The sequence below is a fragment of the Talpa occidentalis genome, unplaced genomic scaffold (assembly GCF_014898055.3).
Source record: "Talpa occidentalis isolate TD23 unplaced genomic scaffold, MPIMG_talOcc4v2.1 talOcc4.17, whole genome shotgun sequence".
Classification (NCBI taxonomy): Eukaryota; Metazoa; Chordata; class Mammalia; order Eulipotyphla; family Talpidae; genus Talpa; species Talpa occidentalis.
The window spans coordinates 29,970,094-29,987,082 of NW_023601754.1; the positions used below are offsets into that span (position 1 = coordinate 29,970,094).

Below are 16,989 nucleotides of genomic sequence, written 5' to 3' on the forward strand. Positions count from 1 at the left end.
CTTCCCCCTAACAACGCGCTGGGCTTCACTGACCCCCACCTTGGGTGTGTGAGGTCTGCCAGGGGCGCAATAAACTTTCCCTCCCTTTGAGAAATTTAGCCTGGCTCTCCTTTTCTTTACCATGCCGTACCTTTCAATGAGGACTTGGGTGCTAAGATGTTTACTTGAAACGTTGACCGCAGGAAATCAAAGCAGCATGGAAAAGTGATAGAGGGAAGGAAAAACAGTGTAAACTGTTATTGAGCTGATCACACTGGGGACGAGGCAGCCTCAGTCTAGCTGATGCTGTGGGCTCTCATGGGTCCACTGGCTTTTGTGGCTGCAGACAGATCCCAGAGGTCAGAGAACAGAGCAACACAGTGGCGTGCACCTGAGACAGGTGGGGCGTGTGCTTGGTGCCTTCATCGTGGCTCCCCTGACTCAGATGGGCCTCGGGTGTGTGAACCCCCCACTGCACACAGGGATACACTTGCTTTTGAGAAGGTTAGTTTGGTCTTAGTAAGGGTATGGATTGGAGGAGCAAGACTGGCAGCTGTGCACATATTACATGGGTGCAACTGTCTAGAAAGCATCTCGAATCCAATCAACACCACAAGAGTTGAACTTGGCTCGGTGTCAAGTGTGTGCTTCTCTGGGAAACACCCAGGGAAATACTGGGAGTCGCTGTCCCCAAGAGGAAGGTTGAGGGTTGGAAGGAAATGATATCCTGGTCTGCATGATGGACTATATTTCTCTCATGGGTTCCTGAGAGTTCATCCTTTGGGGTACTCAACCCCAAGATAAGTAGGTTCACACCCGGGGGTCAGTCCAGCTTTGCACCATTTCCCTTTCCAGAAGCTCCAGAAGGCAGACACGTATTTATGGGCTTAGAACAACTCTCAGCACTCAAGTAAAAACTTCTCTCATTGCAGTGGTTCAATTCAGGCACTCACCTTGTTGGGGAGAAATTAAAGATTAAATCAGAGCTTTCAAATATCCTGTGGGGTATATTGCTCTAAATGTAGAGCACCCATATCAGATGCCTTTGGTTTGGAGAAAGAAAGGTTATGTTATTTTTTTTTTCCTTGTGGAAAAATAACATTTACACCTAATAAAGCTTTGTCCTTTGCATTTCCAGTGTCTGCCATATAATTGGGGCAATCCTTTTCTTTCTTTTACATTTTCTACCTGCTGCTTGGAGAAATAGCTCTTCATCGCTTTGAAAAATGTCTGTCCCTAGACTTTAGGGCAAAGAAATCCCTTGCCACTCCTTGACCATAAAATGTGGGGAAACACAGGACCAAATATGGTCAGCAGAGCAATTACTATATTTTCTGTTTTTCACTGGCAGTGCGTGGGCCCTGGCCATGGAGTTGACCTTTGTAGGAACTGAATGGAGTCTAATCCTGTTTCCTGCATCTAGGTGGTAAACATGTCTGCAACTACAGGTCTGTTCCCTAAGCTGATGCTGCCTGTAAATATGTCTTCTGCATTTCAAGCCCTGTCTTCGCTGGCGCTATCCGAGCACCTCACACATGTGGACTTCCAGGGGGAATTGCCATTGAACCTGGAGCCCAGGCCTGACCTTCCCTCTGCTTGCTCTCTCCTTTGTGTGCTGGTCATTTTTAGAGTCCAGAGAGTCTCATTCATTCTTTTCTGCATGGAAAACCTGTTTAATCTTCCCAGAGTAACAATTCTAGCATGTTAGTCTGTGTTCAAGGAATAGAGCCATCAAGGAAGGCTTTTCAGGAATATTTCCCTGGTTTCTGTAATTTGCATGTAGTTGGTACGCAGTAAACCTTTGTTGAATGAATGAATGAATGAATGGGATAAAGCAAGGTGGCAGGTATTGGAAAGGAAGACACCACATTAATGGTGACTAGGAACAGCGACATAATTTGTGGACCACAATGCACAGTGAAATGCATGGTCCTTTGTTCAGAAGTTAAGAAATTCAAGATGGCATCAGCAGAGCATACTGCCATTATAGGACATTCTAAGGGTGAACCCCTTTGTTAAATGTACAGGTGACCGTTCATGTAGCTGGTCCTGATGGTGATTATCTCTGAGCACTGGGACGATGGAGTAATTCATTCTGTCCTGTGAAATTTATCTATAAAGAACATAAATATGTTAGTAATCAGGGGGAAATAAAGTTATTCTAAAACAAAACCTACAGAGTAAGGGCAATTGTCTACACTCTGGACCATGAGTCAAAGAGATCTGGGTTCTAATCTCAATTTCCTTGCAAAGGGACTCGGTGAGTCTTTTTCTTCTTCTTCTTCTTTTTTTTTTTGAAGATTTATTCATTTTACACAAGAACCGGGGTACAGGCCAGATGCACGGGAGGATGAGAGGATTCACCAGAGACAGAGTGGGGAACAGAACAGGCAGACTGATGAAACACACTGGTGAGGGGAGCAGTGGGCGAGACAGGAGAGGTCTGCTGCACCATGTGGAACCCTCGCTGGCCAGCCGGGATCAAACCGGCGCTGCAGAGGCTGCGGACAGCTTCACAGCGCGGCATTCAACCACCTGCGCCACCAGGGGAGGCCCGAGTCTTCTTCACTTTAATACTTCATTTCCTTACAGTGCCACTACTGGGATGCGCTCTTACACTTTGCTGCTAAGATTGTCACCAAGAAAGTCTATATGAAAAGCTTCTTGGACACAGGATGAGAGATCTGTGAGAGGGCAAGTCTCTGAGAGGGCACGCATTGCCACTTAGGAGTGGTCCTGTCCTTGCTGCCAGGAGCCCAGCGTTCTCCAGTGAGACACTGCTCACCAGAAATTGCTGGTCTCCAGGGAAATGGCTGCTTCCCGTGCTCCAAGTCAGCTAGGTGGAAGGCCCTGAGCCTAGTAGCCTCCACAGGCAGTCGTTCTAACCCCACACGGAGGCCAGGGTGGGTGAGGGAGGTCATCCGTGGCATGTGACCCCTGTTTTCTTACAGCAGTTGCGTGAAGACTACAAATATTTGGGCTGATTGTAGTCGCTTACATGTGGCAATGAATCATTTCATGATGAGAGGCCTGAAATACGCTGGGATGACATTAACATCAATTGAAACAGAAAATGGATTCTAGCTGGCACCACAATGAGCTTCAGAAGACAGGCCCAGCGCTGCCTGCTATTCTTAGTGACACAAATACCTATGCCACTGCAATTGCTTTTTCTATATTTGTTTTCTTAAAAAACTCCTCTTTAGCCACTCCATTGGGGGCACCTTGTCATCAGAGGTTGAGTTGGGACCCTTATTGGCTCCTCTGATGGCTCCGGGAAAAACAAGGCAAAGGAAACCAGCACAAGCCTTCAGCACAAGGAGGGGAGGGAAAAAACGAGAATCTGGCTTTTCTGTTTTTGGTTCTTGCAAATTGCTGCGCTGGCCGTGTGCTGTGCTGCGTGTCTGGAAAACGGAGGAAACTGGACTTTCTGCTCACAGCCACACAAAAGGATGACACATCCTTCAAGATCAAGAAAAACAAGGCGGTTGTGAAGTTTAAAGCCAGGTGCAGCTGATACCACCATACCTTGGGCATCACAGATGAAGAGAAGGCAGAGAAGCGGAAGCAGTCCCTGCCCACGTTGGCAGCCAAGGAGCCAAATGAACCAGGCATGCGGATTCAAACTGTATAAAAAAAATTGAAATTCTAAAAAAAAAAAAAATGAGAAACTGCGTACATCAAAAACAAAACATTTGAGGATTGCATTTCCCCTCACTGGGCAAAGTGGTATTGTTAACTTGCAATATGTGGCCATAATACATGCTGTAATACATTGCTGAGTAATGTATCTTGGGGGGAATGATACAGTTTTGTAGCTTTAACCAGTGTGCCCTGCCTGCCTTCCCTTTCCTTCTGCCACTCTCCTCTTTCAGCCATTCATTCATTTCCTCACTGGCTTTTGAATTTCAAAACCACAGGCCCTGCAGGAGGCAGAAGGAACTCCAGCCTAGAGGTAGATTTGGGGGACTCCTGGAGAGTCCGGGCCAGCCTTCCTATTCTAGAATCAGAACAGGATTCCCTAGGCTGAGGGGGGCAGGCCCAGGAAGCACTGGTAAGCTCTGGCACTTAACTTACCTGAACTTCAACTTTCTCAGCTATGAAAGGATGGTGCAAGGCACTCAGTAGGGATGGGACCTTAAATTATAATTTAATTTATAATTAAAAATTCCTTGCTCCTGGTCAGTGCAGGGCTGCCAGCCGAACAGCAACCCAACGTGATGCTCTGGCTGCACCCCAGCCCAGCCCCCTTCTGCCTGAGAGCCAGACCAAGCCCGCCTCATGTGGACCCCATCACACATCTCCAGGCCTCAGACTATTGGGGCCTTAAGAAATGAAGAGGTTTTGGGCCTCCCCGGTGGCACAGTGGCTGAGCACTGGGTTGCAAGGCTGCCCGCAGCATCTGCAGTGCCGGTTTGATCCCCAGCTGCTGGCGAGGGTCCCACATGGTGTGCATGTAACAGGGTGGTCCCCAGGAAAGGGGGAGGTTCCCTGCCCCACCCAAGGGAGGGTGGAGCTGAGCAGGAAGAGGAGGAGCTGCAGAAGAGACTGAGGAAGGAAGCAGGATGGAGCCAGGAGACCTGGAGGAGGCACATGGAGCCTAGAGACACGTGAAGAAACTGCGCTTGTCTTTTGGTCGTGGACTAGGTGACACAGATGTGGGTGAGACCCGTGGGGAGGTGACAATGGCAGCTTTTATCTTGATGTTGATTTTGCTCTTTTCCTTCCGGGCTTGTCCGGTTGTTTGTGACCCTTTTCTGTGGGTCCCCACTGGAAGATGCTTTAGACTTGTAGCAGGCTTTGGGGCCTTGTTCTGGGCCAATCCCATTTGGATGGACTTTTACCCACGAGGGGACGGGTAACTCTGGATGCTTCATTTAGAAACTAGACTCTTTGCCTTACCTGAATTGTTTCCTAGTTTTATTAAAGTTCCTTCCCATTAAAGTCTCCTATGTTTTGTGTTGATGCGGCGGATGGCAGAACCCATGTAGAATAGGCAGGTTTGTGGGGTTTGGGCTGCCCCCCTCCCTGTCCTATAACACGCAGACCTCTCCTGCCGCCCGCTGCTCCCTTCAGCAGTATATTTCGTCAGTCTGCCTATTCTGCTCTCTGCTCTGGCTCTGGTGAATTCTCTCACCCTCCCACGTTTCTGACTGTACCCAATGCTTGTATAAATAAAAATAAAATTAAATTAAAAAAAGAAATGAAGAGGTTCAGAGCCTGAAGTTTATGGAGACCATGACAACACCTCTCCCCCCGACCCAACTCCCAAAAGAGAAAGATGTCCTGAAAATGTAAAATCCCAACCTATAAAGGGAGGGCAATGCCATCTTGACCAGTCCTGTGTGGTATTGGGGAATAACTGGGTTGGGTCACACCTGCATCTGACACAGTAGCTGAGGCAACACATGGGCCTTAGCCTCTATGGACTCAGTTTCCTCATTAGTAAGTGCATGGTCACACTATTGCTTACCTTTCAGGGCTGTGAGGGTGACATTAGTCACCTCTGTCAGATGCTGAGGGGAGGAGATCAGGCATACAGGAAGTGTCTAGAGGTGCTGGCTGGAACTGTTTTCTAGTTATCTGGCCACCTCTCTTTTGTATTCAGTTTGATTTGCCTATCAGGCTCTCCAGGGGCCCAGGCCAAGTCTCCCCTCTGGTTGCCCCAGGAAGGGGATTTCTGTGAGGATGGCTGGGCCTGGGGAGCCTGCCCTGGGAGGGGACTCCTGTGGCCTCCCTGACTTCTTCTACTCCTCTGTGCCCTCTGGCTTCCTTCTCTCTCCTGTGACTCCACCGCTCCTGCTTCTTCGCCCTCGTTTACCCCAAGCCTCTCCACAGCCTTTACGGTAGGTATCTTATGGAGCTCCTGGAGATGGCTTCAGAGATGGAAGTCCAAATATGAGTGGTATTTAGGTGATTCCAGGAAATACCAGAAATGGGGGTGAGGATGAGAGGGAGAAACCGACCAGCACAGATAAAGGATGCATTACCCACAAGTCACCACTGTGGGCACCTCGGGGCATCAGTGTCAAACATCCACCTCAAGCACGGTCTATATTAAAGGCAAGAGAGCTGAGGTATTTCTCTACCAAATGTCACTTTGTCACTTGTCAGTTTTCCAGGCTTCTGGTGGGGTGTTAACTCCTCAGTTTACTTGCACCTTTTTCTCTAAGCATGTGCCTATAGCCAGATTGCAGAAAACAGCTTTTGGCCCACAGCAGCTGGGGACATGCAGGGCTGGAGCAGGGGGAGGGGGCACTGCACTGCTGTAACCCTTCACTGTAACTGACACCTTCGCTCTGTTTCACCATTTCAGATTTGAGGTGGGGGTGGGAAAAAGGTGAGGAAGAAGTAGGCAGGAAAAAAAAAAAGAGGGAAGAAGAAGGAAGGGAAATAGGGAGAGAGAGAGAGAGAGAGAGAGAGAGAGAGAGAGAGAGAGAGAATGGGAATGAATTTATGAGCTGGGGAGAGCCATGTCATCTCTTTGCTCCATCCTTGGTCTCATCAATTGTGACCAGGAGGGAGGGGTCATAAGTTGCATCTGAGACTATGGGAGAGGAAAGGTCATTTGAATCCCTATGGGGCTATTCCCCTGAGATTCCTTTTCTCTAATTTCCCGTGAGTAAGGGCCATGGAAGAGGGTTTGTTCTCATAGCTTGAGGAGAGGAGAGGTATAGTCAGATGGTCTCAGCCTGTTCCTGCTTTTCCTAGCATCCGCATCAGCCAGCTACTGAATTCCTTCCTGCTCAGCAGCTAAGGTGATGAAAAGTCACATAAAGCTAGACCAAGTCCTGGGACACTGGCCAGCCTTGAGTTGAGCAGTTGTTAGACCTAAAGCCAGCCTCATCCCGGCTGTGTCATCATCATGAGGGAAATCACACACAGTACCGCTGTTTTCACTTTCCTTTGCAAAGAAATGGAGGCGGAAGGAACAACTTCCACACCCTGACATTTTTCTTGCTTTAGGATAAATCTCAGCTAGGAATGTTGAAGCAGCCCTGGGCAGCTTTCCACCCCCGGGGCCCACCTGATAAAGGGCTGAACCTCTAACCCTTGATGTCCTGAGCAAGGGGCTGCTGGGAAGGGGCCAGAGCTGAGCAGCCATTTTTGTGAGCCTTTAAAATGGAGCCATGCACCTGGGCTTGCTCTTTTTCATCAGAGCTGCTGTGAAAGGTGGCTGAGCCCCATTACCCGACAGTGGTGGGGAGTCCCTGATCTCAGCAGCAGCAGGTTCTGCTGCCCCCTGCGGGGTCCTGTAACTGAAACTCCATTTCACACCATCTCCCTCTGCCTTTCTAGTTCCTCCCCCAAACTGCCAGTTGTTCCTCTCCCTTTATCCTATTGTTTAGAAGTTATATATCTTTTTTTTTTTAAAGATTTATTTCTTCTTATACAAGAACTGGGGTACAGGCCAGAGGCGCAGGAGGGTGAGAGGATTCACCAGAGACAGCGCGGGGAGCAGAACAGGTAGTTTGACAGGAAATATACTGTTGAGGGGAGCAGCGGGTGAGGCAGGAGAGGTCTGCTGCGCCACGTGGGAATCTCCCTGGCTGGCCAGGAATTGAACCAGCGCTGGAGAGGCTGCGGACAGCTTTGCAGTTGCTGCACTCAACCCTCTGCACCACCGGGGAGGCCCTATATTTCTTTTCTTTTCTTTTCTTTTCTTTTCTTTTCTTTTTTTTTGCATCATTAAAGGTCCTTTTGTTTGCATTTGATGGAGGCAGGTAGCCAGACCCAGAACTGGTGAGAGAGGTTCTGATCCAGTGGTCGTATTTTAGACTATTTGCCAGGTAACAGGAATGGTAGAAAATTGAATCAAGAGCTCTTCTAGAATGATAATATTCAAGCTTAAATGAACTTGTAAGTCACCTGGTGATCCTGCCAACAGGCAGATTCTGAGTCAATAGGTCTTGGGTGGAACCAGAGAATCTGAATTTTCTTAAAAGATTTATTTATTTATGCATACAAGAGCTGGGGTACAGGCCAGAGGTGTGGGGGTGAGAAGATTCACCAGAGACAGAGTGGGGAACAGAACAGGCAGACTCCACTGCTGAGGGCAGCAGTGGGTGAGACATGAGAGGTCTGCTGTGTCATGTGGGTCACTTCCCTGGCTGGCTGGGGATTGAATTCATGTTGCAGAGGATGCAGATAGCTTCACAGTGCTGCGCTTAACCCCTTGCGCCATCAGGGAGGCCCTGGAGTATGAATTGTCTAACAAGTTTCCGGGCAGAGCTGTTGCTGCCAGTCCAAGGAGCTTGAGTAGCGAGGGCATCACCTTGGGATTTAGTTTGGCAGAGCTGTTGAAAATCCCATCCTAGCTGTGTGGTGCTTAAATTATCTGTGTTTTAGTCCTTTGATACTGAAAATGTGAAACAGAATTCTCACCCCTCCAAGCGGTGGGGAAGGTGTGTTGGGAGAGTGCAGGCCAGAGTTCACACGTGAAAGGTTCTTTGCCACAATTACCTCATGATCACTCTCCTCATTTTCTTTCCCTTCTTCCTCTGGTCACCTTGGCTTCTGGGCACTACACATGCCAGTTTTAACTAACATCAGTAGGACCCTGATGGAAGACTAGCCTAGCACTGATGTCATCTGGTGACCTGTGAGAGATGGGCTGGCAGAGGGCTGTTGTGCAACCTTGGACTTGTAATTGCAAGCAGGACGACAAGGGCGGCTGTCTTTCAGAAGCAGGAAAACGAAATTCAGGAGTTTTGTGGATCTGCTCACTGTCTGGTGTTCCCACTCTCGCCCCTCTCATGGAGCATGCCCTGGAGCTCAGTTCCTGAATCTCAGCTCATTTCTGGCTCCTCCCCTGGTCCTATACCCACGTCACCATTCACAAGTGCTCCTGGCCTTGTGTCACAAGGGCTTCCTGTCTTTAGAGAGTCTTACTCAAGCATCGACCTTCTTGCTTTCTATCAGCTCCCTTGTTTCCTGGGTAATGAGCTACTCCCTTGGTTTCCCCAACCTTCTTGTGCTGGGTCTACTTCAAGCCAGGTGTGTGCATGTAGCAGCTCTTCCCTCATCAGTGGGCTCAGTTACAGCAGTTGCAACGCCGATTTTGGTTTTTTGAACTCCTTTCATCAGTCTGATGTGTTTTATCACTGACTATTTGTTTGCGATCCTGTCTCAATTTTATTTATTCTATTTTATTTTTTTAAAGATTTATTTATTTATTTGTACAAACACTGGGTACAGTCAGAAGCGCAGGAGGGTGAGAGAATTCACCAGAGCCAGAGGGGAGAGCAGAACAGGCAGACTGACAAGAAGTACACTGCTGAGAGGAACAGCAGGCGGCAGGAAAGTTCTGTGGGACCCTCGCCCAGTAGTCGGGGATTGAACCTACATTTCAGAGGCTGCGGGCAGCTTCGCAACCCAGCGCTCAACAGCTGCGCCCCTTGGGGAGGCCCCCTGCCTCAATTTTAAGACCTGTAAGTACAGGGCTGCCACGTTGACTAGCATGGCACCCCCTGGAGTTGTGCACTGCACAGCCTGCACAGAAGTCTTCTGGAACCGTGCATGGTCCTGCTGCCTTGGGCGAAGTAATCCCTGTTGTAGGTCACAAACTCATTCAGTGGCCCCCGTTCCCCGATCCTCATGTCCCGGTTTGGGCCAAGTTTCTAACTGTCCTTTAATCTAGGGAGTTGAGCTATGGTGTAAAATTGGGGAGGCTGGCTGGGCTCACACCAAAAGAAGTAGGACACAGTTTCATGTATAGCCACATGAAAACACTGGTGCTCTGTACTGCAGGCCTGCCTTGGGCCTTCCACGTCAGGCATGTCATGGCTCAGTGTTGTAGTAAATAATAGGATTTGATGCTCCTCAGAAAGCTGTTCTGCTCAACCTGGAAAGAGCATCTGGAACCAATTCATTGTGGTCACTTGAGCACAAGTGGAGTGAAAAAAAGCAAAGCAATAACAAAAAAAATACCTTTTACCTCGACCATCAACCAACATCATCATTTCAAGGAAGGACATTTAGATACCAAGTATATAATCTCAGAAAAAAGAAGCTCCTTTCAGGTGAGTACTAACCTGTTCATTGTACTCATTTGCTGCACCCAAACATAGTCTTTCTCTTAGATCAATCTAAAGTCCATGGATATTTTTGAAAATAACAAGCTTTCCGATTTCTGGGGATGTTGCTTGAAACCAATGATTGTTTTGTTTTTTTTTTTCCTTTTATTTATTTATTTATTTTTTTTATAGAGGCATGTTTTTATTTATTTATTTATTATATTTTTATGCACTTACAGTCAGAAGCGCATACAATTGCAGAGCCCCCTTATTTGACGCCCAATCCCTCCCCTCCCCGCCCCCGCACCTCCCATAGAGTGTCTCTGATTCATAGTTGTTTGTTGATTTTGATTTTCACTTTCTTATAGTTATTCAATTTCCTGGTCCCTTATTTAAGTTTTCTAGATTCCTACTATGAGTGAGACCATTTGGTATTTTTCTTTTTCTTTTTGGCTTATTTCGCTGAGGATGATCCCTTCCAGCACCATCCATGTAGCTGCAAATTGCATGTGTTTATCTTTTTGAATGCTGAGTAATATTCCATGGTGTATATGGACCACATCTTCTTGATCCAGTCATCTATTTTTGGGCATTTGGGTTGTTTCCAAAGCTTAGCTATTGAAAACAGTGCTGCTATAAACATAGGGGTACAGGTGCTCTTTGGAATTGATGTTTCTGTGTCCTTTGGGTAAATACCTAGGAGTGGAATTGCTGGATCATATGGAAGCTCTATGTTTAGTAGGTCCAGAAATCTCCACACAGCTCTCCACAGTGGTTGGACCAGTTTGCACTCCCACCAACAGTGCAGAAGAGTTCCTTTTTCTCCACACCCTCGCCAACATTTGTTGTTGCTAGTTTTTTTTAATATGTGCCATTCTCACTGGTGTAAGATGGTATCTCATGGTAGTTTTGATTTGCATTTCCCTGATTACAAGTGATGTTGAACATTTTTTCATATGCCTGTTGGCCATTTGCATTTCCTCTTCAGAGAAGTTACTTTTTAGCTCCCATTTTTTTTTTTTTACTGGTTTATTTTCTTTGTTTTTGTTGAGTCTCATCAGCTCTTTGTAGATTTTTGTGATCAGTCCTTTATCATTAGTGTTGTGTGCAAAAATTTTCTCCCAGTCGGTGGGGTTTCTCTTTGTTTTGGTTATTGTCTCTATTGCTGTGCAGAAGCTCTTTAATTTGATGTAGTCCCAGCTGTTTATCTTTGCCTTCACTATCACTGCTTTGAGTGATGTGTCTGTAAATATGTCTTTGAGGTGCATATCACGTAGTGTTTCGCCTATATTTCCTTCTATGTATTTTATGGTTTCAGGTCTTATATCTAGTTCTTTAATCCATTTTGAGTTGGTTTTTGTGTATGGTGTGAGGTAATGGTCAAGCTTCATTCTTTTGCATGTAGCGACCCAGTTTTCCCAGCACCATTTATTGAACAAACTTTCTTTGTACCAATGCATATTCTTTGCTCCTTTGTCAAAGATTAGTTGACCATAAATCTGTGGGTTTATTTCTGGATTTTCTATTCAGTTCCATTGGTCTGTGTGTCTGTTCTTGTTCCAATACCATGCAGTTTTGATGATTATGGATTTGTAGTATAGTTTGAAGTCTGGGCGTGTGATGCCTCCATTCCCTTCTTTTTTTTTCAGGGGAGCTTTGGCTATTCGGGGTTTTATCACCAATGATTGTTAATATGACCTCTCCTGCCTCACCAGGCTGCAGAGGCTTGAACAAAACAGTACACCTGAATATATGAGCAGCAGGATGAAGAGTGTTGCCAGATTTGTAGCTTCTTTTCTCCATTGTTGCCAATTTCTCTCCAGGGATACTAACCAATTAAAAGTAAGCCCCCCACCACACACACACACATTAGTAAAAATGTTGCTATAATTAAATCCTGATAGTTTTGGTTTGCTTGTTGAGACCTGGAACAGTGAGATGGTTGTTCCATATGAACTGATTATTTCTTTTCTTTTTTTTAAAAAAGATTTATTTTTATTTATACATGCACTGGGTACAGTCAGAAGTGCAGGGGGTGGGGGGTGAGAGAATTCACCAGAGCCAGAGCAGGGAGCAGAACAAGCAGACGACAAAGTACACTGCTGAGGGGAGCAGTGGGTGCGGCAGGAGAGGTCTGCGTGCCATGTGGGAGCCTTGCCAGTGGGCCGGGGATTGAGCCGGCGCTGCCGAGGTCGCAGGCATCTTCACAGCCCAGTGTTCAACCGCTGCGTCACCAGGGGAGGCCCTGGTCTGATTATTTCTAATACTCACAATGGAGTCAGTAAATTAAAAAAAGGGGGCGACTAAATGATTCATTCACTTTTTCTTTCAACAAACATCCCCAGGGCATATGATACGCACTTTTCTGTAGCAACTTGCCCCAACCTCACCAGCTTCCTTTTCTCTAGTCTTGCTCAGCCATGTGAGGGTGTCAGCTGGGTGTCAGGGGCAGCTGAGGGTGTCAAACTAAGAAGGAAATCTTCCCAGGTAACTTCCTAAAGACCCTCATAACTCTAGCTGATCTTCAGGGGAATTCTACTGGACAGACAAGACCCTTCATGACTTAGTCACCACTCCTCCAGTCCCACTCCTACCCTCCTCCCCTCCAAGCCCCCGTCCTGCACATGTAGCAAGTTTATTGTCCTCCCCAGACACCCCCCATCTCTTTTCCCTGGTGAGACTGCTCTCTCCTCCCAGACTTCCCATGTCTTTGACCTGCCTACTCAGTCTCTCTTTAAGGTTCAAATCAGAGATAATCGTCAGAGTCTGTGGGGCATTTCCAGGGTCTCTGCCCCTAACAGAGCACACCTCATGCTATAGATTAATTGCTTGTGTCAATTAAGCTTATGGATTCATTGCATTTGCTTGTGTCTCCCACTCATCTCAGGGTTTCTTGAGAAGACATCAGTGGCAGACCACACCCACTGGTTCTCAAATCATTCTCAAAGGATTGCAGTTCAGACAAGGAAGTAACTTGTACAGCTTCCAGATCTCCAAGCCCTTGGACTGGTGGCATCAGCTGTGCCCTGGATCTCATTGGAGAAGATTCAGTAACCCAAGACCCGTCTCTTTGCAAGATCCCCAGGTGACGTTTGTGCTCATTTAAATCCCATGCCCTTCCTAAGCATCCTTCTGAATGGTTCTGCTTCCAGAGTATTAAATCTTGATTCATGTTTCCTTCTGGTGGAGGGTGGCCAGGATATTCTGCCATATGGCATGTGCTCAAACATCTTTGTATGGATGAGCAGGTGTGCACTAATAAAAAGAAAACATTCCAGAGGATGGGAATGGTATGAATGACAACAAACCTGTGTGGAGGAAGATGCTGTGTTGTTGGAAGATGGGAGTCCGCATGTCTAGGAGGGAGAGTCTGGGCAAGTGAGACTGGAAAGGTGGCCTGGAGTCCATTCCCAGAGGACCTGGCATATTGGATCTGGGGTCTCTGAATTTATCCTGAGCAGCAGGGAAGTTTTGGAGTACGGGTGTGAGTGGGACAGTCTTCCCAGTTAGAACATTCGGGGGCCTCCCTGGTGGTGTAGGGCTTAAAGACAGTGCTATCAAGCTATTGCTAGCCACTGCAGCATGAGTTTGCTTCCCCGGTGGCCAGGAACAACCCACATGGCACAGCAGACCTCTCCTGTCTCACCCGCTGCTCCCCTCAGCAGTGTATTTCAGGAGATCTGCCTGTTCTGCTCCCCACTCTGTTTCTGGTGAATCTCCCACCCCCCCACACCTCTGGCCTGTACCCCAGTTCTTGTATGCATAAATAAGTAAATATTAAAAAAAAGAACATTCAGGAAGCTGAAATGAAACATAATGAAATGAAACAAATGAAACATAAAATAGTGGGCAGGCAACTGGAGCAGGTAAACTAGTTTCCTCATCGTTGCCAGGGTCTAGAAAATGGAGGCTGGTGATCTAGTCGAACACAAAGCACTGGCAGTGAGCGTGGAGGGTAGGGGCACTGGAAACCACATGTCTGGGCAGAGACTACAAGTATATTCCTCGAAGCAGCTTTGAAGTATTTAGAGCAGATGTTCCTTTGCAGGAAGTGGCAGAGGCGCAGTCAGCTGTGTGCGGTGCTAGGAAAGCCTGAGATATAAATGGGTACCACACCGGAAAATCATCCGAGGAGTCTGACTGTGCAGGTTAACATGTAGCTAATTTTATTGGGAACAAAGCGGAGGTTTAAGTGGTGCGGAGTTCTTCGGCTTTGCAGATTTGAAGCATATTTTTGATGTTTCTCTTTGCCTGCTGCCCATTAAGAGAATGTAACTCTTACAAAAAGCATTGCTGTTGCTTGGAACATCTTTCATTATAGCAAATTTTGTTCCAAAATTGACTGTAAATTATATTGCATTTGGTTTGAAAGAATTTTCTGAATTAAAATACGGAGCCATGGATGCATAGTCAGTGTTGGACAGCTCCATTACCTGCGGTTGTGAGCATGTTCTTTTCCATGTGTGTTCAGCGGGTGTCACATATGTAGAGAATTTTAGTGCTGGAGTTGCTTTGCAGATTTCTTACCCAGCATCCCCCAAATACAGATGAAAGCATAGAGGGAAAATGAAAGTCACCTGAGGGCACAGTGACAGTTAATGGCAAAGTTGTTATTGGCTTAGGTATCCTGGTGTCGCTTTTGATGAGATTAAAGGAAAAAAAAAAAAAAAAACAACTGTGGTTCTGAATTTCTGGTTCACAAACTGTTTGTAGTCCTTTCTCTACAGACTCAGATTAGAATAAATCAAACATTCCAGAACAGACCTAAAGAGAAAACATCTGTGAGGTTGTTAACCACAGTGTCCAGTTCATGACACAGAAGCTCTACAAAGGGCAGAAGCCTCCCACACAGTGTCTTTTCCAGTGTTGTTCACATGAGCAGCTGACCACAGGTGCTTCTTTCCCAACACATCTAATTTCATGAAGCCTGTTTTATCAGGCTTCAAATTACCTCATGCTGGTGAGCATTTGGATGACTCCTAAGGCTGACAGGATGTTTCTGTCTCCTTACGTGCTGTAGACCATTCATTGCCAACTTCTGCTGATTCTACCTCCTAGATATCTCTGGGACTTACCTCCTCCTCTCCACCTCTCTGCAGCAATCCTGCTTCAAGCCCAAGTCCATCATCCTCATTTTGGCCATTACATCACCCTCCTATTCCATCTACCTCTTGCCCTCATGCCAAAACCTGCAGTCCCCACACAGCAGCCAGATTTAAACCCTCCCTCACACCCCAGCACATAAATCTAATAATGTTACCCCTACCGAATACTCCTGTTACCCTTCCCTGTGGGAGGCCCGTGGCTGGGTCATTGTCCCACCCAATTCCTGGCTGCCTCATCTTCCAGTTCCCATCCCATTCTCCTTCCAAAGCCAAGGGTTTCCCTTGAATCCTTTGTATTTTCTAAGCTCCCTCCTGCTGCACGACTTTTGCAAAAAACGGACTGCCCCCAACCCTCCAGCTTCCCTTTGGCTATTTAATGCCAACTTACTCTTCAGATCTCAAGAATTATTTTCTCCTATAAATGTTTCACTGATCCTCAGCCTAAGTCCACTTTCTTTCTTTTTTTTTTTAAGATTAATTTATTTATTTATGCATACAAGAACTGGGACACAGGCCAGAGGTGTGGGGGGTGAGAGGATTCACCGGAGACAGAATGGGGAACAGAACAGGCAGATTGACTGAAATACAATGTTGAGGGGAGCAGCGGGCGAATCAGGAGAGGTCTGCTACACCATGTGGGTAGCTCCCTGGCTGGGGATCGAACTCGTGCTGCAGTAGCTGCAGATAGCTTCATAGGTTGTGTCTTAACCCCTTGTGCCACCAGGGAGGCCCAAGTTCACTTTTTATATGAACTCTCACAACAGGACCTTGGGCTCATTCATAGTCTTCACTAAGCATAGGTGAGCGTGTCTGTATTGGGTTAGCCCCAGGCCTCTCTTCCCATTTGATCACACATCCTGTAAGGGATTGTTGTTATTCCGTTTCTGACTCTCCTATTATCTTCATGACTGATCTCAGTGTTAGGCTTTCAGGATATATTGTTGAAAGAGTATCTTCATACAATCAACAAGCCCCGGATAAGGAAGTTCCAACTATCAGTTCTGTTTGTGATCAGAATGTAATTCTGTAAGTTCCGATCAGCAAATACCATCAGTTCCCAAGGAGTGTGCAGCGTGAAAGGATGTGCCTGGTGGTTTATCTCATTCCTGCACAGGCGCTTGTGGCAGTCTCTGGGGCCTACAAGTCTTTATCTCGTCTGTGTCTTAGGTGAGATGAGATCATGACACCACCCATACCACCTCCTTACATCTTCCCTCCATTTTTCTGTTCTCTGGGCTCCTGTGACGAGTTAGGAATTCCAAAGTGAGAAAATCCAGAGGATGAGTGAGGCTCAGAGGCTGATGGTTAAACTGGAAAGACACTTTTTTAAAAAATATATATATATATATTTATGCATGCAAGAATTGGATTTAAGCCAGAGATGCTGTGGTTGAGAGGATTCACCAGAGAGTGGGGAGCAGAACAGGTGGATTGACTGAAATACACTGCTGAGGGGAGCAGCAGGTGAGACAGGAGAGGTCTGCCACTCCATGTGGGTCAGTTCCCTGGCTGGCTGGGGATTGAACTGGTGCTACAGTGGCTGTCAGTAGCTTGGTAGCGCTGTCTTTAACCCCTGTGCCACCAGGGAGGTGACACCTTCTTACCTGAAGTGTGAGAAACACAATGGAGATGAAAATGAAGTAAAATAACAAATGAAAGAAAAATCAAAAGAATCTAAACCTAGAGAGACCCTGGAGAAGAGTTGGATGTAACAGAAAGGAGAGAAACAGACACCACCAGTACAACGAGACTAGTGAAAGTCCACAGGACCAGGGCTGCAGATTCTGCTGGGGCATCTGTGGAGTGGGGGAGCGTAAGTCAGTCTGGTCTAAAAGTAGGATATCCCAGTGGGGCAGCTACCAGCTCCATTCTTTTCATCACTATTTAAT

General features: G+C 46.8%; 1 long non-coding RNA gene across 2 annotated transcripts in view; it reads left to right on the plus strand.

The window, feature by feature from the left end:
• Positions 1-16,989, plus strand: part of LOC119249233 (uncharacterized) — a 166,457-nt gene that overhangs the window by 94,973 nt on the left and 54,495 nt on the right. For both annotated transcript variants that reach the window (XR_008552474.1, XR_005126104.2), the window contains exons 4-5: positions 9,806-10,001; positions 12,883-13,080. This is a non-coding gene — a long non-coding RNA (uncharacterized LOC119249233). The remainder of the gene's footprint in view (positions 1-9,805; positions 10,002-12,882; positions 13,081-16,989) is intronic.